The following is a 27,883-nucleotide window of genomic DNA, read 5'->3' on the forward strand; positions in this document are numbered from 1 at the left end:
GTAACAATAGCTGTCCTTTTAACACTTAGGGTAAAATGGATGACCAAATATGCAAGTCTAGGATATCATGTACGTTCTGACGAGTTTCAAAGAATTGGTTTTCAGAATTTGAAATTAGCATTTATTGTTTCTCGGTTTTCCCTTTATGCTGTTTATGATTATGTGCTGGTTCCATACAATCAGTTTTAAGATCATTCTCAAAGAGTCAATGTTCCCTTGAAGAATATCTGCATATTTGTGCTAAGAGAAGTAAGCTACAGATAAAGTCAGGCATGCTGGTGGTTGAGTGTAATGTCTGTGAGATGTTCACGTTAATGGCTGACCATGTAACTTTTCTCTTTTTTCCGAAATCATCCATCATGTAATAAATAATTGCTGACTCTATAAATTGTTTTTGTGTCTTTTGAAATCAACTTGTATGTAATAGCTGTGATGCAAATCTTTTTGCTTTCAGTCTTAAGCACTTTCTTTCACGCACTAAACAAGTCCATTTGACAGGTGTAAAGTTAAACATCACAACAAATTTTAAATCCTCTCACCCTATGCCAAAGCATAATTGATAACCTATGCTAATTCATAATTGGAAGTGAAATTTTGTTAGGGTATGGACATCCACCAAAACATAACCAAAATTTAATTTCTTTCAGGGTATGAATGCTCATATCTGATGGTCTACTCCACTGCTCATGAGAACACAAAATCTATGCCAAATCTGCAAACTAACAGTGCCATGGCTGATCCTAAGGGCCTTCATGTTGCTTATGTATCCCGTCGACATAGACCTCAAAAACTGACAGCTCTGCTCTACACCAACACAATAAAACTCATCCTCACTATGCATCTCATGTCTGCACTCTACTATTTGCACATACAAATATTCTATTTATCACTTACAATGAAAAAACAAACTAAGACAATAATAAATTTACAGATGTGTAATCTTTGTCATTTTCTTCACTGTTGGATTCTAGTCTGTCAATTTTCTTTGAATCATCTGAATCCCTTTTGAATTTAATTAGGCACCAAAAGAGTTCTCACCACTGGATTCAGTTTACCCTATCAATGGTTGATAAATATATTCCATTGTAATAATATTTTTTAAGGTACGTAAATTTTCTAACCTTCAATTATTTTTTTGAGGTGAAATTTTAGGTAGAATATCAAAATTTCTGCAGATTATAAAATAGCAAAGTTGCATGGAAACAGATAAGGATACAAATACGGATACGGTATCGGATACGAATACGGATACGGCCATTTTTTAAGACCCATATGGATACGGCTGGATGTGTCATTCATAAAAAACACATACACCTATATTTAACACAACTTTCTAAGTTATTTGAGGAGATCTTCATTACTTCAAAAGCAATATAGTCACATAATTGCTACATAAATAATGATAAGTTGATTTAACATTTTACAATATGCAAAAATAGTACAGTTGCATTGGAAGATAACCCAAAAAATGGGTCACTGAAATAGAAAAACATTTCATTTGCCTTTCTCATTTGGTGTAGATTTTGTTTATACCAATTTTTTTTTTAAAAATGCATGAATGAAGTTTTTTAAAATTAAATTTAGGAAGATTTACATCAAATTTTAAAACAATTAGATCACATAGTATTTATCATTATTGGAAATCAAGGATTTTTGTGCACGTGCAGGTACAGTATTTGACGTGTATCCGGGTTGTATTGGATACGTATCCGATTCAGATACGGGGAACGGATACGAGGATACGTGTGCCCAGGGAGGGACAAAGGAGTTTTCGGCTAGTCTATAAAATAGTAATACATATTTAATCTCTCATTGTTCCATTATTTGTCTATGAAGTGCCATACCTGACATTTGAAGGACAGTGTTGAAGGAATAACTTTCATATTAATTTTACCCTTATTTTAAAAATATGTTTAATCTTCTATGCTTCCTTCTTTGTCTATGAAGTAGTAATACATATTTAATCTCTCATTGTTCCATTATTTAATCTATGAAGTAGTAATACATATGAGTTTTTGGCTAGTCTATAAAATAGTAATACATATTTAATCTCTCATTGTTCCATTATTTGTCTATGAAGTGCCATACCTGACATTTGAAGGATAGTGTTGAAGGAATAACTTTCATATTAATTTTACCCTTATTTTAAAAATATGTTTAATCTTCTATGCTTCCTTCTTTGTCTATGAAGCAGTAATATTTGAAGGCAATATTGAAGATAACTATTGTGATAATTTTACGAAAGTGATAGAGTCTATCATCATATTAAGTCATTGTATCTATAGAACATGCAAAGTAATTAGATAGTATAGGATTTGATGATCAACCACAGGAGCCAAGATTCATCTACAACCAAAACATCTATCACACAAAAGAGATCAAGCAAAGATTGTATGCTCTATAATAACCAGAGAAGTTTGTATTATTGCACAAAGAATGATTGAGATACAAAAACAATGAATGAATGAATCCTTATAAAAGCAATGCAAAGAGGAGCTAAATTATGCTCAACTATAACTAGAAAAGCAAACTCTAGATAATTAAAAAAACACCTAAGTTTAGCTTAAGTAAAAAAAAAATTAAAGAACCTAATTAAATAAATAATTAGATAATTGTCCTAATTACTCCAAAACTCACCCCCCTTAAGATTAACTTAGGGATAAGTTAAAGAGCTAATGATGAATGGAAAATGCATTGCATAAATGAGTCTCGACAACTAGGCCTAATTAGGTACTCATGTACAAACCAATGCAACTCTCAAATTTGGAGAAAAGGAAAAAACCCAGTGGGGCAAAACTCCTCTCCAAAAGAGAGAAAATACAAAATTGCACTGGAGAAAGAAGGAAAGGAGGACTCAATGTGACCCCCCAAGGACTACTTTTGTCATAATAGTACAATGAATATCCTGCCCATAAAAATGAGGATAGGAATCCCCTCGATGAAGAAGTAGCTCCTACACCAATGATGAACACATGAAGACAAAACATGGTCCACTGTCTGCAAACAACATTTCTCCCCTTAAAAAGAAACAAATCCACTGGAGTTAGGATAAGCCACTCCCATAAACTGGAAGATGTAGGAGCCCATATCCAAACTGTGTGTGCCTCCAAAAACTGCTATGCTATGTCCTTGAAAGATGATGATGCCACAAACCAATCAGGTACATGCCCAATCAATGTAGAAGAGAACAAATCGGGACTTTGCAAAAACTAATGAAGAACAAGATCCATGGGCAGCGAAGATGTGTTGACAACACTAATGTGGTTACCAGCGAAGAGGAGATGAATGTCCTTGAAATAATCCTCCAAATCTGCAATATGGGACTCCACAAACAAGGAAGCAATGTCTATCAAATAAGAATCCCAATTAGGAAAACAAATAGATGAATTATCTTGCTTAACATGAATAAGAGTCTCAATCAATAAAGGTACAACAACTGTCTCTAGAGGCGGAGAATAAGCCACTTGAGATTTTAATGCACTCTCAAGCAAGAATTGAAAAGCAGCATGTGAGAAATTAGGACACAATTCATGCCCATCTTGATTGCTCCCGCAATATTTACACCTGCAACCCTTATACATGATTCACTCCTCAAAATAATCTCCAAAAAACCTCAATACAAATAGAGATCTAATTTGCATGTAGCCCAAAAGGACAAGATTGAAATCTTTGAGTACTTGATGAAGATTCTGAAAAAAAGGACCCAAGATCTAAATAGAGGACTTCAAGAGCTTCCTTTGGAGGCCTCCTACAAAAAATTGATGTGAAATCTGATATAACCACCACCATGAGCAGATTGGCGTCGGAACCAACTTTCCAACGATATCTCGTTTGCTTGATTTTGACTTCGTATGACGAAGTTATGAGGAAAACACTAAGGGTAGGTTTTTAGAGCAAAAGAGGGCTAAAAATAGAGGAGTTTTGCTAAATTTAGAGGAGGCCAAATTTAATGGGGCCGCCAAAAATAGAGGTGGCCACCAAAATTGCTGATGTCAGTTATTGCAAGGCTGGCAGAAAATGTATGCTGATTTGAAAGCCCTTTGACCTTTTCTTTAAACCCCTTATAAATTTTTACATAAACTTTCGAAACCTTAAAATCTTTCAAAACATCTAATAGAAATTTGCCCAAAAATTTGCGATGGAATTTGCAAACCTACATTTTGATGCAGCCCATACCCAATCTATTGCAGAGATGGTACAGTTGTACGAATCCGTACAACCGTATGGACCATATGGATTTGACCTTGTTGACGGGTGTTTTGACACACTCACCAACAATCAAGTAGTTTATGTGAACACTCACCACCTCTCTTGAAAAGCAGTAAGTTTTGGGAAACTAACTACTCCAAGGTCTCTATAGTCGGGTCTCGACAGTGATGGGCAACTCAATGGTTGATGTGATTGTACCTGTCATGGGCCCTGCTGGTTGAAACAACTTCGAATTACCTACTTCTTTTTGTATTTTCTGATTTAGATTCTCTCAAAATAAACAGCAAAAGATAGATCAGGGGAACAAAGAAATAACAATGAAATCGATACAATAACAACTAAATGATCCACACAGTTAGAATTTTGTAATCCAAATATTATCAATATCACTAAATCAGCATTCAAATAACGAGCTCCAGAAAGTATATAAAGTTAGACAACTTCACACACCAATGGAAATGAATATCACCAAACCAATAATCGCCCTATCAATTCAATCCTCATATACCATTTACATGCACAATATGGGTCATAAAATAATAAAGCATCCAAAAGAACTAGTTGCTGATTCAAATGATAGAAGTTACCAGATCACGAAGAACACAACCATATAGAACACACAAGTAGATCAGGCAATCCACAAGCTGCTTTTTGTATAAAACTTCAAAGAGTATCACAAAATCTTCTAAACTTATAAAAAGCTGCCTAAAATCTCTAATGGAATCTCTAAAATGGACCTCAAATCATCAATTTGTGGACCCTTGCAATGAATCAAAATCTCTAATTTATAGAGTTTCATGTCCTAAATTCTAGGAATTAAAGCTATCTAAATTAAGTGCTACAAAAGCAAGGAGTCGCAATTGACATGCAAGTCTCTGCCTTAAACTCCAGTGAAACTACTAATTAACTGTCACTACGAAACATGTGTTTCCGAAATTGGCCATTATAGCCATGCAAAATTTGCCCAAAAACTGAAGTTGATGTTGCACAACAGTTGAACTCTCAGCTCTAGTGGCAACCAAAAATATCTCCAAAACGCTGTCAAAATTGCATGTGTGGTAACTAGGTGTTCATCATTCACTTCTTTTTATAGCTCTTGTAGTTACTAATAAAACATGCAACTGTATCTTCAGGAGGATCAGCAACATACGAAATCCGGAACTCAGACTTCTTCAAAATTTCCTTTGCCTGCTCCCATCTGTTGACCAACTTATCAATTACTCCTTCCGCATGTATACACTGAGAAGTCAAAAATGAGTATCTATCCATTAACTCTGAATTAAACTCCATTGTAGGTGAAAAATGATGAGCCGCATACTGATCCCATTGATCCAGCACTACACCTTCCTTGAGACGACCGTCTTTCAAAATATCATGACCATATGCCCCTAATAACTTCACAAAATTCTCATATTTACCAAGTGATTTCAAAAAAGGAGAATGTGCCTCCAATATCTTTGACCTACACTGCTCAAGAACTTCTATCTTAAATTCTATTATAAAAAGGCAAGATTGTAAACTACCAAAATCATCTACCAACAAATCTTCATTTTTAATCACTTCTTCACCCAAGGGCAATATTTTACTCAAATTTCTACATTGCTTGGTGTAGTCTCTGATCCTCACTTCCCAATTTGCTGAACAATCTCTTATTGTCTTCTCCGTTTTGAGGATCTTTTTATAGATACCTGTTGTATGCTATAGGAAAAGTCTTACCTTTGAAACATTCTCTTTCGCCCAAGAATTTGTAGTGGTGGCTACTTTCCTTATTTCAATCAATGTTCTTACATCACCCTTTGGCAGCGATGATGTGGAAGGCAATGTGTCATTTGTTCTTGAATCTAAAGGCTTCCCCATTTCCACAAGCAATTGTTTATACTGATCTAATTGTGCCTTTACCTATAGTTGAGAATTATGCTCCTTCTCCATTCTACTCCTTACTGTGCTGGTGGCAAATTCTAAAGTATCAAGCTCTCCCCACTTTGTTTGCTTTCCCAGCCTGACCTGTGACACTTGGTATTTCGAAGGGCCTTCTCCCTCTGTCTCCACAAGAGCTGCGATATCGGCAATTACTTCACCAGAGCCAGTTCTAGACAAATGATGAATTGTCTTAGCCTTCTTTGTTTTCTTTGGCTCCTCTGTAATGGCCTGTTGCAATGTGAGTTTAGGTAGCACTACTTTTTGTTTCTTATCAAAAGTGAAGGTTAGCCATTGTGGCGTTCCCTCATCTACGCTCCCTTCTTCCGTAGTTATTTGTGTTGTCACCCTTCCAACTTCATGTGACGGTTCTTCCTCATTTTTCTCTTCTTCCTCAACCTGTGTATCCGGAGAAGCTTGGGCCTCTCCCTGAGTGGGAAGCACTAGTACAGCAAGTTGTTGTTGTTGTGGAAGCACTTGTTGAGCCAAGCTTGCCTGTAGAGCGCCATCAATATTGAGTTGTTGCTGATATTCTTCTAACTTCTCGCTCACTTGCTCATTGAAGTCCTTAGTTGGCTCTTGACTTTGTTGTTCTTTATCTCCACCTGCTATATCTTTCAATAAATTTTCTACATCTTGTGGAGTAAGAACCAACCTTTCATCATGTTCTTCAGCTTGTCCTTGCTCAATTTCCTCTTCTTCATCCTGTTGATGTCCCTGCAGACCCTGATCATCTACATCCATAGGAGCTACCTGTGAAAGCTCTGATGCTTTTTGTATGAGAGGCTCCTTTCGTTTCTCTACACTAGGAGTCATTCTATTTCTCTTTTTAGGTTCCACCTTCTTTGGTGTTGGCTCAGCCTCCTCTTGGTCTGAGTCTGACTCCACATTATGAATAGTTAATGTCTCAGTTGTAGAAGTCATTGTAGGTGTAGGCATCTGTGAAGCAACAAAAGATGGAGTAACAGTTGTTGTAGCCAATGGCAGGGGTGGTGTTAAAAAAGCTGCTGCAACAGGCACAGTTGATGTGGTGGCTAGTGTTGTTGCGGTAGTAGTGGTAGTTGGGGTAGTAGTTGTTGTAGTAGCGGTGGAGGCACTAGAGGGTTGAGCCTCTTGAGAAGGTTGTTATGTAGTTGCTGTAACACCCTCAATGGAAGGCCTAACAGGATGAATCTTTGCTTGTGGTTTGGCCCCTAGACCCGCTGTAATCCCCAAGCTTACCTGTTTCGCCAGATATTCTGCTTCTTTCATTTTCTCAGCTACTTTTTGCTTCAACTCTTGTGTAGTCAAAGGAATTTCAGCTTCCTCATCTGGATCCGTAGAGGTATTCTTCCTTGACTCTGATCGAGTTCTTCTTGTATACTCCTTATGCACCCTAGATTGAGGATTATCAGTAGGGATATTCTTTTGTTTACCTTTGGAGGCACCTGGTTTAATCCTCAAACTTAACCACTTTCTGGTTCTATCTATTACTGCTTGAAAAATTGTATCAATATCTACCACCTCCTGTTGTGACCATCTGATTGGAGGGAGCGGCCTCTTATCTATCCATGTCTCCTTATACATTGGATCTAGCAAAATACCATCATTATGCAATTGTTTGGGTATGTTAGTCTAAGTACCAAAATCTCTTATTTGCGGAACAGTGAAGCGATGGTGATATTTCTCCCTTGCCTCAAAGCTATCCTGAAGATTGGCCCACAAATCCTCCACGGCAGGTTGATGTCCTTCATATACCTTTGGCATCTGTCCTTTTAATTTATTATATGGATCATAAAATTGTCTAGAATAATTAAAAGGCTTCGGCTGTAGGTCTTGCAATTCTTGCTCAGCAACCTCTGCCACATGAATTTTCTAACATGAAAAGAATGATAAATTCAAGGGGAAGTCTTCACTTGTAACCCCGGTCTTATGTCTTGATGATAGTAAGTTTTGCAGGTGCACCATCTGTCTTGCGTACTCCAACAAAATCACTCTATCCGTACAATATCTAGGCAGCAAAAATGGTTCTCCAGTGAACCCACTTATTCTCAAATACGTAGATCGGGAGTTTTGTATAAACCAACACCCCCACTTCTTTACTAGCTCCATCGCCTCCTTGCTTAGCCTAAATCCGGTATCACTTGTTAACCTTATAATAACGGGAAACAAAAATGCGTCATTGATTCTCTTGTAATGCAACCTGGATTCTTTTAAGAGCAATTGTGTATAGTATTCCCATATAGCATTTTGTCCTTCTTCACCCAATTTGCCCTCGGTCTGCAGCCCTGGAAATTGACCTGATCTGGCTGCAACCCAAATAACATAAGATGTGAAGAAGAATTTCTTCGTATTGTGCACTTCTCTGAACTGGTCTCTGATGTTATCTGACAAAATTTGAGCCCAGTCATAATATTGTCGTCCATCCGAAATTGTTAGCATGAATGAGAACATCCATGGCTGAAAGTGTCGGCATGCAGGTTTGCCGAATGCCTTGCTAAGCATTATGATCAAATCCCTTTGTGGTTCTTTGAAATCCTGCCTCAGAATTTCATTTGCCTTCAAGCCTGTCTTTCTCTCCTCCTCGAGCCATTCCTCATTCATTCTTTTCTTACATTGGCTCATATTCTGGTTCCATTCTCTTTCACCATCTTCTTCCCCTTCAACCAATACTTCCCTCCTAGTGGGAATCTGAAACACCAAGGCCAACATATTCGGCGATAAATCAATCACCGGTTTCCCATTAGCATCTACACATTGCCTAGTGTCGGGGTTATAAAATTGTGCAACTTTCATTATGAACTTCGGCGCCTGTAATGACTGTGGGAAAACAGGCGCCTCTACCAAACCGGATCTCTTGATCCTCCTGTATTCTGCATCTAATCCTAGTTTCTCTAATTGTCTTTCTATATCTTTGAGCTCTATGTGCCCGATCTCTGTCTGTGACCCATTGGATAGCATCCTCCAGCTTGGAGGAGTATGTTCGCCCCTAGTACTGATATTTCATTGTGAGAGGCAGCTTCTCAAGATCCTTTGTCTTTCGGAAAGATTCCATTAAACACAACTAACCTTGCAAAACAAACCAAACCAACATCAAATACTACTCAAAGAGAAATCACTGCAAAAACAGCTCACCTCGCGACTCCGAGATCTCGGGGTTCCGAGGTGAGAAAACACAAAAACCACGAAGAAAACCCGAGAGTCCAGAAGTCTGGGGTCTCGAGCTAAGACCGCTAACAAGACTAACAAACTCAGAACCCCGAAGACCCGTGATACCGAACTCTCCAAAAGCACAAAATAAGACCACTTCGGGAGATCGGGATCCCGGGTTTCCCAAGTGGTGAGACCCCGACAATAAAAACAAACCTGGGACTTCAGGGTCCCGAAGTTCCGGGGTGGAACTCTAAAATGCAACGCGGAACTTCGAAAAACCTAAGTCCCGGTAAACTACCAAGAAGGAACAAAAAAGGAGCTCGAGACCTCGGGACTATGGGGTTCCGAGTTGAAAAGACATGCAAAAAGACCACCATTTCGGGAACTCGGAGACCCAAGTTTCCGAAGTAGTTAAACCAAAAATAAAAGACCACCATTTCGGGAACTCGAGAACCCGAGTTTCCGAAGTGGTGCGAAAGCACACAACAAACCCTAAGACTGTCATTTCGGGAACCCGGGTTTCTGAAGTGACACGAAAGCAAAAAAAACCCTAACCCGGAACTTCGAGATCCTGAGATTTCGAGGTTAGGGCACAAAACCAAAGAAAGCAAAACAAAAAAAAGGGAAGTCTAACCTAAAACACACGCAAATCCGAACAGGGAAGGCGAGAAATCCACCTACCTGGCACAAAATACGAAGACGGAGCTTGATTGGGAGCACGGGAGTGCGAAAACGTGAGGTCAGAGCTCTGGATTCGGACGTGTGTGCACAAATGAACTCCAAAATGACCTCCAACCATATTTATACCCCCAACCAAGCACCGCATTAAATGCGACTTCAAAGACCTGGGAACCCGAGTTTTCGAAGTGCAACATAGGCGACAAGCTCGGATCTCCGGGGTTTCGGGATACCAAAAAGCCAAAACAAGCAACCAACCCAAGAGTTCAAGAACTCGAACCTCCGGGGTGATAACTCCAAAGACAAACAATCACTTCGAGAGTCCAAGAACCCGAACCTCCGGGGTGATAACTCCAAAGACAAACAATCACTTCGGGAGTCCGAGAACTCGAACCTCTAGGGTGATAACTCCAAAGACAAACAATCACTTCGGGAGTCTGGGAACCCGAACTTCCGAAGTGATGTTCCGAAACAAAACAAAAGCAAACTCGGGAGTTCGGGAACCCGAACTTCCGAACAAGGAGCCAAAACAAACAAAAGGTCACCTCGGGAGTTTGGGAACCCGAACTTCCGAGGTGGCCTAAGCAAAAACTTAAAAACAAAGGAAAACTAATAGGTAAAAGGACAAAAACCAAAAAAAGGGGACCTGTATTTTCACAAGAATGAAAATGATGGGACTAGATATGTAGGGCATAACAGACCTCATAAAACGGGCCCCAAAAAATTTTACCTAAAATTTATCAACCTCTAATTTTGACGAATTGACAAGCGATCTTATGGTTTTTGGGCCTTCTGAGCACGATGGTGACATCCGTTTCACTTCGAAGTGCCCAAATTTTTCAGCTATCCCCAGATTTTGCCTCGATTTTTGTGCCCTCGGCCAATTTGATCCAATTTTTCAATTGCTCGGATTTTGATGAATGACAGTCGATCTTAGGGTTTTTCAACATTGCAAATGCAATAGCAACCTTTGTTTAAACTTTATTAAACCCAATGTGCATAGCAAAATCACCCCAAGTTGGATCCCTCAAGCATGCAAACAAGAACTTGACAAAATAGCTCTAATACCATGTAAGAGTTGATGATCAACCATAGGAGCCAAGTTCATCTACAAGCAAAACACCTATCACACAAAAGAGATCAAGCAAAGATTATATGTTCTATAACAACCAAAGAATTATGTATTATTGCACAACGAATGATTGAGATATAATTACAATGAATGAATGAATTCTTATAAAAGGATGAATGAAACCCTAGGTGCAAACCCTAATGCTAAAAATTGGAGAACTAAAGCAATGCAAAGAGGAGCTAAATTAAGCTCAACTACAACTAGAAAAGCAAACTCTAGATAATAAAAAAGCACCTAAGTTTAGCTTAAGTGAAAAAGCAATTAAAGAACCTAATTAATAAAATAATTTGCTAATTGATATAATTACTCCAACGAATAGAACATGTAAACTAATTACAAATAAGTTTTTAGATTGGTTGTTAGAACATGTAAACTAATTACAAATAATTTTTTAGATTGGTTGTTAAACCTTGGACCTTCATTTCGCAATTGTATGGAGTCCTTGATTTTTCATCTAATCATAATGCTTCCTTGGAGAAATTTTCACATATGAATGATAGTAAGACTACTACTTATCCTTGTTATACATTATTTATAGTTGAACATTCCTCCTATACCAAAGGCTACTTTAGAGTTCAAAGTTGCTTCTTCAAGAGCTTCTCATGATTCTTTTCAGCAAGATTACATGTCTTCTAGATTCACCTCATTGGGAGACATCCTACCAAACATCCCCTTTGTTTGTAGATTCCTATATTTCAAATCTATATGACACCATTGAGGACATAACTTTCCTCTTGTAGGGCATTCTTCCATCATTTGTTGCTTCATCAGAATGCAATGTCACTTCTTTCAAGGCTTCCAATGATTCTCTGTAGCAAGGTTCTTCATGTCTATAGGACTTCTTTGGGAGGTTTACTAACTAGACACTTCACATATGTTTGTGGACACTCACCATTCAAACATTATTTGTTGAAATTGGCCTTTCAAATTAATATAAGAACCCAGAAATCAGAATTAGCTCCTAATTAGATTGTTTGCTGATAAATAGAGATAAGCAAAATGAACACAAAGACACAAGTACCCTGGGAAAACCTCCCTCTAGGAGGAAAAACCCAGCAACAACAGATCCTCAGATCTGATTAGGCAATAACCAATTGAATTTACAATGAGCTTCACACTTGAAGCTAAACTAATCACAGTAATAATTCTAACCTAGGGCACACTGTAATAGAGAGCTTATCTACCGATGTTACAGTCACAAGAATGAAGTTCGTTGCCCCTTAAATGGAATTTGCAGACCTCCAAAGGTGATCGCTATGCTCCTGAGCAAATTCGTTGTGCTACCACTGCGATACCAATAGGGTTTGTTGTGTATCGATGATGTTCGCTGTCTTCTAGATATGTTCGCTGCTCACTGGATATGTTTGCTGCCTTCTAGATGAAATTCGCTGATCACTGAAGGTAGTTCGCTGCTTGATAACAGAGATAATATTCGCTGAATGTGTATATTCCTTTTAAGCCTTGCAAGTGGCTGGAATATATATGAGGTTCATCTTTTTACTTATCTCTAGGTCGGCCCATTTAACCTTGGGCGCTAAAACCAATTTTGCATATAACAATGATGTGGATAGGTCCACACGTTTGGAGTGTAGACTTAACTTAGTACATTTCAATATAGGGTCGGCCCTATAATGAGTTTCTTTTATGTTTGGCGTGGAGGATATAAGGGGGCCAGCCCTATTTGTTTTACACATAAATACAATAGATAGGGCCCTGCCCTATAAGGATTCGGATGATGCCTTAAGGCAATCCAAATCCTATTTATTTTTCTAACCTAGTTACAAAATCAACACTCCCTCTTAACTAGGGAGGAAAATAAATACATAACCAAATTCACATGGACAAATCCATGGCATGAACATTTACAAGTTTTAGGATTAGGGCCCAGCCCTAATAGTTCAATCAATATACAATTCGTGATTTGATCACGCAATTACATTACAATGAGCCTTTACATGATCTTCTCTAGTAATGCCTGCAGAGGAAGAAGCCAACGCTTCATAACTTCACACTTTCCTGGGAACCTGCATATAACACCATTATATTTCATCGTGCACATCCACAGAGGATGAAAGAGACCTTTCTATATGCACACCTACAATAATTAATACTCAAAGATATACATAACCATATAACATAGATCATGCACAACCGCAGAGGATATAAACTTCTCTCAGAGAAGGACAATTTGTCACCTTGCACACCGCAGAGGGTGAACTCACCTTGCACTCCGCAGAGGGTGAGAAATAACTGCCACCTTGCACTCCGCAGAGGGTGGGAATAACTGCCACCTTGCACTCCGCAGAGGGTGGGAAATAACCACCACCTTGCACTCCGCAGAGGGTGGGAAATAACCACCACCTTGCACTCCGCAGAGGGTGAGAGAGAACTGCCACCTTGCACTCCGCAAAGGGTGGATGATACACCCAATGTATCATGTTTAGTATCATCATAAAATAAACATTTTGCAATAATCAAGTAATTCATTTAGACATATCAATTTCATTATCTGAAACACAATGATTAGAACTCAGCAAAATCAAGAAAACATGAGGCTCCCTCTAAAAGCCTAACTAGCTAATAAATCCACAACAAATTTCAATCAAATTTGTATCCTTAATAATGAGAAAGTTAGAGTAGAGTTTCAAATCTAGATCCAAACGCAATGGCTGAAGTGGGCCTTCATGGATCATGCTTGTAAACCAATAATTTTCAATAGATCAACTGTAAGGATTAGTTTCCTAATACATTATTACTGAAATAAAACAACAAGATCAGAATTTTAACTTACTGGTAGATCAACGAACCAATAGATCAAAGGAGGAAATCTTCACGATTTGATACTTCATTCATGTTTGCATCTTCTTGCTCGATCTGAGTTTGACAATCCCTTGCAAAGTGGCCAAGCTTGTTGCATCAGAAGCATCGGATGTGAGATAAATCTCTTGGTCTCTTCCTTGAATGAGGGGTAGCAGATCTGAAATCTCTATTTCTCTTGAGATCATTCTTCTTCCAATGGTTGCCTTCCTTCTTAGCCAAGAGGACATGTTGCTCATCATAGGGGTTCTTAATCTTTCCTTTTGCAGCCAGCCGAGACTCTTCTTGAATGCAATCTCCCATTAACTGATCAAACTTAGGAAGCTCAACTCTGGCACTGATTCCTTGAACAAACAGTTCCCAAGAGGGAGGAAGACCATTTAGGGCAGTCATAGATAAGTCACTGTCTTCAACGCTCTTCCCAACTGTAGCAAGCTGATCTCTTAGCTCAGAGATTCTCATGAAGTAAGCAGCAACAGGTTCTTCTTTCTCTAATTTGATGTAAGAGAGCTGATTCCTTAAAGCAAGTATGTAGCTGGTGTTGTTGACTTCGTACATCTTCTCCAATGTGGTGAACATCTCCTTAGCGGTCTTCTTCAAGGAGATGGATGGCACCAAGTGATTTTTGATGGAGTCTATTATTATCCTTTGAGCTTGGAAGTCCTTCTTCTTCCAAGCTTCTTTCTCACTTTCATTCTCAGGTTCCTTAGCATTCTTGCTAACATATTCAGCAAGATCATTCAATGCCATCATTATCTTGACCTTCCAAGAAGAGTAGTTTGTGTGACCTTCCAACCTATCTTCAACCCTAATATAAGAAGCCATGAGGACTAAACTTTTGAACAGCAGGTTAGATAGGAGCACAAATCTGATCACAACCTCTATACGAACCTAGAGCTCTGATACCATGTTGAAATTGGCCTTTCAGATTAATATAAGAACTCAGAAATCAGAATTAGCTCCTAATTAGATTGTTTGCTGATAAATAGAGATAAGCAAAATGAACACAAAGACACAAGTACCCTGGGAAAACCTCCCTCTAGGAGGAAAAACCCAGCAACAACAGATCCTCAGATCTGATTAGGCAATAACCAATTGAATTTACAATGAGCTTCACACTTGAAGCTAAACTAATCACAGTAATAATTCTAAACTAGGGCACACTGTAATAGAGAGCTTATCTACCGATGTTACAGTCACAAGAATGAAGTTCGTTGCCCCTTAAATGGAATTTGCAGACCTCCAAAGGTGATCGTTGTGCTCCTGAGCAAGTTCGTTGTGCTACCACTGCGATACCAATAGGGTTTGTTGTGTATTGATGATGTTCGCTGTCTTCTAGATATGTTCGCTGCTCATTGGATATGTTTGCTGTCTTCTAGATGAAATTCGCTGATCACTGAAGGTAGTTCGCTGCTTGATAACAGAGATAATATTCGCTGAATGTGTATATTCCTTTTAAGCCTTGCAAGTGGCTGGAATATATATGAGGTTCATCTTTTTACTTATCTCTAGGTTGGCCCATTTAACCTTGGGCGCTAAAACCATATTTGCATATAACAATGATGTGGATAGGTCCACACGTTTGGAGTGTAGACTTAACTTAGTACATTTCAATATAGGGTCGGCCCTATAATGAGTTTCTTTTATGTTTGGCGTGGAGGATATAAGGGGGCCAGCCCTATTTGTTTTACACATAAATACAATAGATAGGGCCCTGCCCTATAAGGATTCGAATGATGCCTTAAGGCAATCCGAATCCTATTTATTTTTCTAACCTAGTTACAAAATCAACATTATCGACACTATTGAAGATACTTGTCTTCTTTAATGATGACTCTAATGAAGTTGCATCTACTTCTCTAGATGTATTTTCTCAACTTCTACTACTTACAAAGTGACACAAACTAAAATTCTTGGATCCTATGATTCATCACAATCATTGTTTATGTTGACAACTTCTACAAGAATACCTAGATCTTGGTTCAATTCTCATACTTATGTTGAGAGCCATTATAAGTCCTATTTTTGTAATCCCTCTTTTGGTGGGGGGTTCTCTTTGTCTCTCTTTGCCTCTCTTTAAGGGACCATCTTAGTGCATGGGAAGCTTACATTGCCTTTATTTTGGAACCTATTTATGGTTCTCTTTCTTCTTTTGGCGATTTTTTCTCTTTGGATGCAATGAAGGTACTCGTAAACCATTTTTCTCTCTCTTCTCTGTTGGATGCTTCCTTATTGCCATCTTCTACATTTAGGCCTGGGAATCCTGATCAAAGTTTGGCACATCTGAGCACTATCTTGGAATTTGTGCATTTTCTAGAGGTATTCTTCATGTTCCTGCCCTTCGTTCCACCTTTCAAATGGGAATTCAATAGACTTGCAGCTCAAGCTTTCTTTCTTCCAAAAGGAAGAAGCATTATTCATTGCAAAGGAACCTGCTTCAACACTCATTCTAAGACTGTTTATGTTCGCATTCTCTCTATCATGTGGACTCATTGATGTTGCGAGGATATCATGAAGCTATTTTCTTTATGAGAGCTACTTAGTTCTCTCTAATTCTCTCTATATAGTACCACCACTATCTCATCTCCACATACCATCCAGAGATTGATAACCACGTGAATGGTCTCCAGATACAACTAGCTCTGTGCTTAAGTCTTTTAAGTTTGAGCTGCCTCATATTTCCAATCAATCATAGATAAGTTGTACGGTTCATTTATATGCTTTGGGTCTGAATTGTGGTCTACAAACATGGCACATATACCAAATTGATTTCAGTAATGTTGCATGGCCTAACCTCAAACATGCTCTTGTACCGATTGCAGTATAAAAGCTACTTGTGTTACTGGTTATGCCAATGCAAGTGTGATATGAAATGATTGTCTGTGATGTTAGATAATTCCTTGTGAAGATCCAAAATTATTGCTTGGCTCTAAAAATAATAATTATTTGCTGCAAATCATGACGACACAAACAAACTAAAGATCTAGACAAAAATGTCACCCTTCTTGGAGGAAATAAACTTGCAAACTAGACAATGAACAAATCAGCCTATCATCTAAACTTATGAAAATAAATTCCATAGTTAATCCAATCAAGTGAATACATATGTGGAAGAGAACAAATAGACCAGTTAACTCAAATTTATATTCGACAACTTACAGTTGAATTTTTTGAGCTATAGAAACAAATGTTTGACAGTCATTCAATCAATAAATCAGGAATACTCATGTGTCTATGAAAATAAGTATATATATAATGAAAGGAACTGTGATTAGTATCAAATTTGTTCACATTCTATCGATAACCAAGTTAAATGAATCCATTATTTTGAACTCGTATCTGGCAATTATTCCCAACCAACTTAAAGCTCATTGAACGATTATCAACGGAGGTGTTTTAAAGGTTCCAAAGACTGACGTATGTGCCTTAATGCCATGCAAAGCTAATTAGATACTTAATCCTAGAAGTGATGCCAGGAGATCCCACGGATGAGGAAGTAAGAGATGTAACATCACAAGCAGCATTATTGGCTACGCTAGTGTGACCATCTATTTTGTCTTACACGTATCAAATATGTTTAATGAATGGAATGTCATATAACAAAGTTCTCGATTTATTATCACCTAATGAAAAATTGATTACTAGTGTGCCATGTCCTCTTTTTCCTGTTCTTAATCCTGCCTAACTTTTAATAGTGTTTTTTAACACTAAAATATATTATATAATAATATAATATATAAATACTATAATAATAAAAAATAAAATAAAGTGAACTGTTCAAATTTAAAAGTTGGCACCCAATTTTGAGGCCTTCGACCCTTTTCTTCCAGTAGGTATAGAGCTGCTTGGGAGTCTTTTGGAGGGCATAATTGGATTTTGGAGAGTTTCTTTTATGCTATGCAAGAAGGACGAAACCCCTCAATTGCATTTTCGAGGTTTGGATGAAAACCCTACCTCTATCTACGCGAATCCGAATAGGGTTTGCAAAGTTGAGCTAATCTACATAACTAAATTCATTTTTCAGAAATGTTCCCCGAGGACTTATTCCTGGGTTTTTTATCGGAGACGTGGGGACGATTTGGGGTGTTTCCTAGCCATCCCCATTCGAAAACAAATCTTGTTGACATGTCCCAAAGACATAGGCAGGAAGGGGACAGGTATGGGACGGCTGGTGATGTCTCAAACCATCCCCTGAACGTCCCTGGGATGGCCAGCTATCATCTACAGCTGTAGCGCCAATTCAGATATTAATGTACCTAAGCCTTAAAGAGATCTATGTTACTACATTCGTTGGAATTGAAGGAAACTATATGAAATAATTGCATCTAGAGGTTGGACATTAAAATTCATTGTATTCGTTGATTTTATTCCCCACTTTGGAATGTCTTATCTCAACTGCATGGACTTCAAATATTCTTGCTTCAAACTGTTAAGCACCAAATTTTATTGAAATTTCCAGCAAACAAACTACATTTACTCAAGAAAAAGTACTTAAAATTCTTTTACTGATATTTCTTGTGGCAAATTTTGTGAGAGAAATTCTCCTTTGTTATTCATTCTCTGCATTTTGTGCCTTAAGGTCGATCTATTCGTACAAAATGTTCCCTCAACATTCACATGCATTGTTGCCCCAAACCCACATTTGCTCTCTATTGGGCATCTGCAGAGCTGTTTGAAGTTTATGCGGGTATGCATTGTTGTTTGAGAAGGTCTAGATGGTTGTCAAAAGAAGCAGCAACCTAATTGCATGACTAAATGATCTCACATCATGGGCAACACTAATATTCTTGAGTCCTAATATGAGGAGTGAATGTGACTGTTGATTCTGGGGCAACTGACTTGTGTAGTATCCTCAATCAAAAGAATGCATGGGTTTTAGATCAAAACAAAGAGAGGACAAAAGTTAAAAGAGAGTGTTTGAGAATGTCAATTGCCAGTTGTACGAAGAGGTCTCCAAGCTGTCTTTATTCAAAGAATGAGTTTGCACATATATAGTTCTTAAATTTCTAAAAATGAGTTGTAGGAAGTCAATTGTGTATGGACAAGGCATATGCTGGAATATGATCCGTAATATTCCTAACGTAACTTAAATTTAATAATCAAATAAATTTATGTTATCTTATTTATGCTAGATGAACAAGGCATTTGGACAGTAATACTCCATTTTTTTTATAGGATTGGCGGTTTTATTGTTTTTCATTCACCATTGTATTCGTCTGAAAACCTAGGCCCCCAATTTAAACAGTCTGGGAGGCAAAATTTACAGAAGAAAGTCTCCATTTGATTTTACCATTTTTACCTCAAAACCAAATGCAATTATAGAATGGATATGTTCTACATATTTTGCAGAGCTACTGCTACCACAAACAAAAGTTACATCAATATCATATGCACATCCAAAATGAATTACATAAGCAATGAAAATATTAATTTGTTGGACTCTCATGTGAGCTCTCTTGTTGTACATTAAGGATTCTATGATGAATGCTGTCTCATTGTTATCAATGTTATCATATAAATATTTGAAAATTCCCTGTAGTTTTAGAATTTTCCGTATTTTTTATATAGCGGTCTGCTTTGGCGTCCCCAAAGATGGCCTCAAAAAATTCCATCTCCGAAATGCATCCCTCCATCCCAGAAACTTGGTGGAACATAGTTTTTCAGGTATTAAACATTGCTAATCATAAGGTTCAGAGCAGACACAGGAACCTTCTATTCCCCACACTCTTAGGTCGCACCCATCTTGAGGGCACCAGGACAGGATACAACATAGGCAGTAGAATTAAACAGATCACTGACTTTTCATTCACCGGGGTTGCATAAATCTTGCACAAGGAGGCCATATGATAACCTAGTCGCTGGGAAAGATTGAGGGTAAGTTCACTACAGGACCGATCACCCCCAACCGCTTATTTCCAGGGCAAGATCTAGTAAGGACACAAAGGAGGGACTATCAATCAACCATCCAGATCTCATCAGCAGTGGGAAAGTCGCCACACAGTATTTTGAGAGGTCGAGGAAGGAATTTTGATTTGTTTAAAGGCTGACCTGGGTTCACTAATTCCAAATCTGAGTATTGGAGGAACCTCTGCAGACCACACCCAGATCTAGGCAGCATACTGAAGTCTGTCAACGGAAAATTCCATCATTTTGTGTCATTAACACCCCCTGGGAGGCGCAGCAGGTCAAATTGTGAGTTCGCTATATCATTAGTTGTGTAGAGTCTATCTGAATGTATTCCACACACTGATACACAAAGAGTTTGACACCCACCTGAAGAAAGTAATCAGACTTTCAAGTGTTTGAAATAGCATATATATATTGACATCAATTTGCCTCAAACCTGCTTAAGCTTGTAAATGGATTCATCAGTGAATATTGGTCTGCTAACACCCTAACTAAGTACAAGATAACTGAATTCACTCCGGCAGTAATGAGTAAACCAGTCAGGTTAATAAGGGAACATTTCATAGTGTTTGCATCATTTTTTCTTTTAAATTAGCAATGCACATGATGAACTGGAATCTCAAGAATACTGTAGAAAGGAAAAATAAGATGTTTAGTCAGAACAATGAAAACACGGTAGAATTACTTCCCAGTTCCCTCAGCGAGTCGGCAGCAAGTTTAAAACAACATCAAAAATTTCACAAAAACTCTGTATTCACATTTTAAGAAAAAAAAATGTGATGGCACATTAATAATTGCTTACACCAACCTGAAATATTTTGTTCCAGGTAAATGATTAATGGTCCTGAAGCAGAGGGTCAAAACTCAAAAGGAGCCCAAGCACATGTTTATTTCAAAATTTCCCAATGGAACTGTCTGCATGTGTCTTTGTCTCCTGGACTGAATGAGATAGTGTTTCTTAGAGAACGCTGTTGTAGTAAGCTACAAATACCTTGGAATGTACAAAAAAAAATGTTTGTAAGCCTGGGAAATAAGTCAAGAGTGATATATAATGCATGAAGAATTAGTCAACAGATTACATAGCATTGGTTTTTGCACTGTTAGTAACTTAGCATATGCTTGATATAAAAATCACCATGCTGTACTGTATGTTTGTGTCAGCATTAGGAATAAGCTATTCAAAATCATTGAAAGGAAGAACATAATTGAAAGATAAGAAAATTAAGAGTATCTTACAAGTAATTTGATAATTAAGGTAACACCTACCTCCCATAATAAAGAAAGTAACACAATGTCTATCCAGCATCTCTATGCTGGAAATAAAACTACAAATACAGAACACACAAGGGATCTAACGTTAAAACTTTGTCAGAAGCTGGAAGTGGCATGGAGCTTCTCACTGGCTTCAGACAAATGTAACAAAAATAAAACTAACATTTTGGGATCAAAAATGTTTTGGGTGTATACCATAACAAAATGAAGGCCAAAAAACAGAATCTATAACAATCAAGGAGGGGACATGATGTTGTTTGTAACTAGGAAAGAGGTTCAGATTGCCTTAAGGCAACATCCGAACCCCTATCGGACTGGGGCCTTCCCTTAAAGGTAACATGTAGGACCGGTCCTAAAAGGATAACGTGCCCCTAAAACAAGACCAGCCCTATATTTACCACGCCACACTAAATTAACTTGGCGCCAAAATGCATATATTCAATCAAGGCCGACTTAGGGTTATATGGGTTAAATGCTCATATAAATAAAGATCAATTGCCAAACACAAATCATTCATTCATTCTCATGCAACTAGCGAAATTCTTCTGCAACTAAGTGTGCGAAATTTAGAAGAGAATTGGGCGAATTTATTCAAGGAGATTAAAGGCATTTGGTGTTCCTAATTTCGGTTATAGAGCAGACTTGATGCAGACTTGGTGTAATTAGAGGGGCAGATCTGATATGATAAAAAGGAGCAGATCTGAAGAGTCCAGCTAAGTATTGTATTGGTATAATTAAGATTGAATACATAATCTGACCTGTGGGTCTTTAGTGCTGGGTTTTTCCTCCTTGGAGGTTTTCCCAGGGTATTTGTGTTGGTCTCTTGTGCACTTGCTTTCATTCTTTCATTTACTTGTTTATAGTTTACTTAATGTTAGAAAACGATTAAATACTGAAAATCTGATTACTGATCTGGGTCACAAAACTTAACACATGACACTATACAAGTATATGAGGTAATCAAAACTAAAACATTATGCAAGTAAATTACAAATTAACATATAATAGATGAGGCTCAAAATAAGAAAAAAGGCAAGGAATTGGCAATACACAGATCAAATACTTAGCATTATAGCAGTTAGCTATTTGTCAGGGTCAGGATGATTATATCTTGTCATATTGCTGTTTGCATGTGCATATGCAGGTGATGAAATGACAACGTTATTATCTACATGCAAATTAGTGTATATATATGACTGCCAACCATGTTTGCTAAGATTCAACGTAGTTGGGTCCTTAACCTATCTATAGAAAGGGAAAAAAAAAAAGATTGCAACAAGAAGAAAGTGTTGTATGTCCTTAATGAAGACAACCTTAAAGCAGTAAGCTATCACATAATTTATTTAAGTACAGCTTTAAGGGATTATATCTACCTTCTATGCATTTCTATTCCCCGGAAAAATATTTGAGAATTCTCAAGTTATAGTTTTGAGGGATTATATCTGCCTTCTAAGCATTTTTGTTCCCTGGAAAAATTATTTGAGAATTATATCGAGTCAAGGATTGTAATTGTTATATGAACTCAGACAACTAGAAACTGATTAGAAAAATGGTTATTTCAACAGATCAATGATTTTAAATAAGGCTTCAACCTACTAAATTTCTAGAAGGAGGCATTTGTCAAATTTTGTCTGTTTCATTGCACTAATTTTCCCTCAATAGTTAATATTGTTACCGATCCTTTTTATTCTCTTCATTTTCTTTACATAGACACCCCTAAACCATCCATGTATGTTTGTGTGTTCAACTCACCATTAATACACTTTTGCATGGAGCATTACTTTTCCACTGATCTACCTACCTATTGGCCGGTGTTTTGTGACCACACCAACACAGAATAAAGTTTTCCAGCGGTCACTTTATCCTCTCTTGATCAAAATCAGATGTATGCTAAGATTGCAGGAAGATCATACATTGACTCCAAGGTTCCAACTGCGTACTAGCGACTTTACTATGGATATAGACTCGTTTGACGATGTTGTTGGTAATCCATGGGGACTTACGCACACTTGAAGAAGATTTTAACAAATTTCTAAACTTTCAAAGAGATTTGGCAAATGATTTGGCTATGAATGGCTCTTTATTTTTGGACTTTTCAATTAGATAATGCGGAAAATAAAATGGGAAAGGGTTTAGGAAAGCTATTCTAATCTAAGAACTCAATAGATAGCAATGATTCGGATGAGATCTACCACACTTCACTTCACTACTAGCAAACAACTACATAAAGTGGGTGCAATCTTCAGAGGTTGTGTTTGAAAGATTTTAAACAATTGATGAACACCATCAGAGAACAATGTTCATCCAATAAATCAAATTAAGCGCACATAAAATAGCTCAGTCCAACCTTACACTGTTGATAAAAATCATCTATCAACAAAAGGTATGAGCAAGCGATCGTCACCTTAAAACACTACAATCAACTTTGTTCATCTAAATGTTTGAATAAATCTAGACTAAGTGAGGAAAGTGAAACCATGCAAGTGCATACCATCAAAGAACAACATATCACTGTTTATTACTTCAATAGCTTATCGCAACAATTTCATACAATCTCCCCCTTTACAAATGAAGGGGTGATCCCCTTTTATAGGCCTCCAAGAGGAAAATGGACGGCCAAGATTAGATACCAATCAATGGCTAAGATTAAACATGCAAAACCCTAATTAGGGTTTGACCAAAGATTCCCAACCATGACGCCATGTAGTGGGAATAATCATAAATGAAGGAATCACATCCACTACCAATTAATTGCTCCTTTCTCTTAAAATGGCATCCATAATGCATTAAATGCCCTATTACATGCAACATCGCTCAACATGCATTAAATGCACCACTACCTCCAAAATCACCCAACATTCATTAATGAGCCACTACCTCCTCAAATATGACGACTGCCATGCATTGAATAAACCACTACTAGGACAAAGTATCCACTAGCAATAAATGCAACACCATGCCTTCATGCAATCAATAGATTCTCGTCCAAAAATGGACGACCATTATCCCATTCATTTATGGCGAATGCAACGAATCTGGTGATGATGGCCTCCAACTTTCCTACGGACACACTTGGCACAGTCTCCAATTTGAATTCCAGCATTGAAGTGTCCTCGTTACTTGAAAGATTTTCCGCCTTGGAAGAATTTTTTTCCACTTCTACAGGAATCTTGTACACCTAGAATTCTAGGAGAGAGAAAATCTTTCTAGAGAGATTTTTGTCCTGAAGGAATTTTCTTGTGTTCTCGTGCATACCTCGTCCTGTAGAAAGATTTTCTGTCAATTGACCATTTTTTCCATGTCTAAGAAATTTTGTCCTGTCCGAAGTTCTGGAGAAAGAAAATCTCCAACACTTAACCAATTTTTCAATGTTTCCAAGAATTTTGTCCTGAAGGAAGGAATTTCCAACACTTCGCCAATTTTTCATTGTTTTGAAGAATTCTATCCTAAAGGAATTTCCAACACTAAGCCAATTTTTCATTGTTTCCAAGAATTTTGAAAATTTTCACACTTGGGCTCAATTCTACTAGGGTGAAGGAATTTCATCCTAGGAGGAAAATCCTCCTTGACTGGATTTTGTGGCTCTTTGTCTTCCTTGGGCGCATTTTTTATGAGGTGAAGGAATTTTATGAAACCTAGAAATTCCTCCTTCACTAGATTTTGGCGCTCTCCACCTGTCCTGGAGCGCATTTCTGGTGTCGTGGAGGAATTTCCTTCAAAAGAAAAATTCTTCCTCAACATGGTTTTAGCGCCCTCTTCTTGCCTTGGATACATTTCAACCGAAGAGGAATTTTGTCGAAGTTGAATTTTCCTTCCTGACCACGCTTTTTGCGCCCTACCTCTGTCCTGGAGCGCATTTCAAGAGAGGAGGAATTTGGTTGAAGGAAAGAATTCCTCCTTGGCATCATTTTGGCACCCTATCTTGACCTTGGTTTCATTTTGCCCCCGAGGAAGGAATTTCTTCATACCTTAGTCAAGTCTTATGTTTTGCAAAGCCTTGTGCATACCTGGGCGCACTTTTGAGGAGAGGAAGGAATTCTTGTGAAGATGAAAAAATCTTCCTTAACATGAAATCCTTGCTCCTTCTTTGTCCTTGAAAACATATTGAGTGGAGGGAAAGAATTTAAACTTTGAACCTTTTCCTCCTTGTCCTTGATTTCCACGTTCTATTTCTAACCTGAGCATATTTTGCACTAGAGAAGGAATTTTGAGGCTCTTGGAAATTTCCTCCTTGATGCCATTTTGACGCCCTTCTCCTATCTTGGGCGTAATTTTCACATGGAGGATGATTTTTTGTCTAAGGAGGATTTTCCTCCTGTTGGTGTCTGTTTTATCATCTACCAAACATTAGAATAGGATACACGAAGGTATTCTATCCTCTCCTGAAAAATCACTACTGATTCCAAGGTCTATATGTGCGAACAAGCGACTTTAGTGAAATAACTTCTTGGGTAGTGTATGCTGAAAATCTCAAGGGGGACTTACGTTTAACAACTGTCTTGAACTGCCGGACTTGGATGGATTTAGCAATTTTAGGCTCTTCTTTTTTCTTTTAGATTTTCTAGGGATTTAGACTTTCACAAGAAAAGGAAAAAGGGATAGGGTTTGAGAGGGCTAATCTAATCCTACAAACTCCAGAGACGGTATCAATTGGGTGCTCTTGAGAAACCAAACCTTGCTTCGCCACACTAGGGACAACTACACAAAGCCGGTGCAATCTTCAATGGGTTGTGCTTATGATTAAGATGTTGGGATGCACAGAGGATGAGCTCAGACTAACTTTGCATGGTGAAATGGAAATCATCCATTCACCAAAAGTATGAGCGGAGATACACCATTGATTGACAAATATCAAAATCCTTCATTCAAATTAACAGCAATGAAAGCAAATCTAGATTAATTTTAACTGAGTGTTGAGGAAATTGAAACCATGCAAATCATTCAAACAATAGGGATTACAAAGCAAGCGCACATGCAATTTATTATCTGGAAATGACCTTACGCAACAATACATCAAAAAACCTCACACTCTCCAAATAAGAGGAGGTAGCCTTATATAGTTTTTCAAAAATAAATGAACAACCAAGATCAAACAGTGATCAAGGGCCAAGATTGAAAGCTATAAACCCTAATAAGGGTTTCCTAAAACGCTATCAGTTTGAATGAAAAAGAAAGTGACACGTGGCACAGCTGCTAACCTCACTAGGGTAAGCGCCTACTTTCCTCTTTCGTAGATTTGATGTACCTAGACACAATAAGCCTGACCTCCTCCATAGTGACACTTGGCAAACTGCTAATTTGGAAGTCGATGATGTCCACATCATCGGTACATGTGGCGAGGATACCTTCCCACTCAACCGCCTAGGCAAGAAAGTTTTCATCGATGAAGAGAAAGTTTGCAATCTTTGAAAGATCGCCCTTGTCAATCATCCCTGAATCCTTGAAGAAGCTTGACTGAATCCTGGCTCTCAGGTTCTCTGCCTGCAAGTGCTTTTCCCTTATACTCTCTTTCTTCCAAATCTCAGACGCTACATGAAACACCTTGCTCAAAATCTCCCTGACACTCTCCTCTGTCTCAAAGCACTTGGTCTCGGATTTCTTCAAAACTTCAATCAGGTAAAAGGCATAATACCAGGTGTTGAAGTCATACCTATCTCCAGCTTGTATGACACCTGCATCTACCAGACTTCTCTTCGACAAACCTCGAATAACCTTCAGATGAGGAAGTATTTCATCTTGAATTTCCTCCATGTCCTCCCAATTGGTAGCTAGATCCTGGATACGACTGACCAGTGAAGAGGCCGACTCATGTGCTGACACTAAATTTTCTACCAATATATCTGCACGTGCTGAAGCATCTGAAATCCACTCTTTGGCCTGTGTGAACGTACCCTTCATATCCTCATAATCCTTCATCGATTCTTGCTGAAGAGGCTGTGGAGGGGTAATCGGGATCTCATGGTTAAGTGGCCCGGTAAGATGGAGAACATACTTTCTCCATTGATGGTTCTCTTCTTCAACCTTCTTTCTCTTCTCATTCTCCTGAGCTAAACTTGCCTTCAGAGCGTTACAAGAGTCATCGAAATACTAGACCTCTTGGTCTTGGGTGGGCTTACCCAGCTCTATGGTGGTGATCTTGTAATCATCTGCGGCAACGTTGTCCCTAGTTTTTCCTTCTTTAGGCACTGTTATCTGGACTGTCCTGAATCCTGCACTATCTCTCTGGATTAAAGAAAACTTTTTGGCAGGCTTAGATGGTTTAGCTATAGCTGGCTCATTTACCTTCTCTAGAAATGTTGCTGTGATTTCTTCCGAACACACCTCCTTAGGGACCTTAGCCTTTATTCTTTCCCTTAGCCAATCCGGGATAGTTGATTGCTCTACGGTGTTCTGGTCAAATTCATCATCTATCCCTCCCGGGTTTGCAGCTATGCCATCTAAGAAGACTGTAGGCGCTTCAGTTTGCTCTCTGTCCGGACTTTGGACAACTTCCTTCATTACGTCCTCAACCGAAGGAGAAGGCACTCTCACTTCATCATTAATCATGCACATGTTCATCTCCTGCTCCCCAACTGCGTTATGATCGGGTACGATAGAAGTGACACCTAGGATGGACTGGCCTTCACTGGACTCCCTTCTTTCTCCTACAATCTTCTTTCCTGTGACCTTTACAGAGCTTCCAACTAACTCCTTCCTCTTCTGAGACCCAACACTTTCTGGATTTCGGGCATTACCTGCAGAGGTACAAGGTTTGGAGGACAAAGAGTCATCCACTCCCATCAATTCATAGGTCAAGGTCACACCTTTGGATTTTAATTG

At 38.2% G+C, this 27,883-nt stretch overlaps 1 protein-coding gene across 5 annotated transcripts in view; it reads right to left on the reverse strand.

Annotated features, from left to right (window-relative positions):
• LOC131038527 (uncharacterized) overlaps positions 1 to 27,883 on the reverse strand; it is a 78,675-nt gene that overhangs the window by 41,416 nt on the left and 9,376 nt on the right. For 3 of the 5 annotated variants that reach the window (XM_057970978.2, XM_057970977.2, XM_057970979.2), the window contains exon 2: positions 20,601 to 20,783. The gene's annotated coding sequence lies outside the window, so the exon portion shown is untranslated. Of the gene's footprint in view, positions 1 to 19,310; positions 20,784 to 27,883 lie in introns of those variants that run through there. The other 2 variants (XM_059213049.1, XM_059213048.1) reach the window with 2 other exon arrangements.

The sequence above is a fragment of the Cryptomeria japonica genome, chromosome 10, assembly GCF_030272615.1.
Source record: "Cryptomeria japonica chromosome 10, Sugi_1.0, whole genome shotgun sequence".
Classification (NCBI taxonomy): domain Eukaryota; kingdom Viridiplantae; phylum Streptophyta; class Pinopsida; order Cupressales; family Cupressaceae; genus Cryptomeria; species Cryptomeria japonica.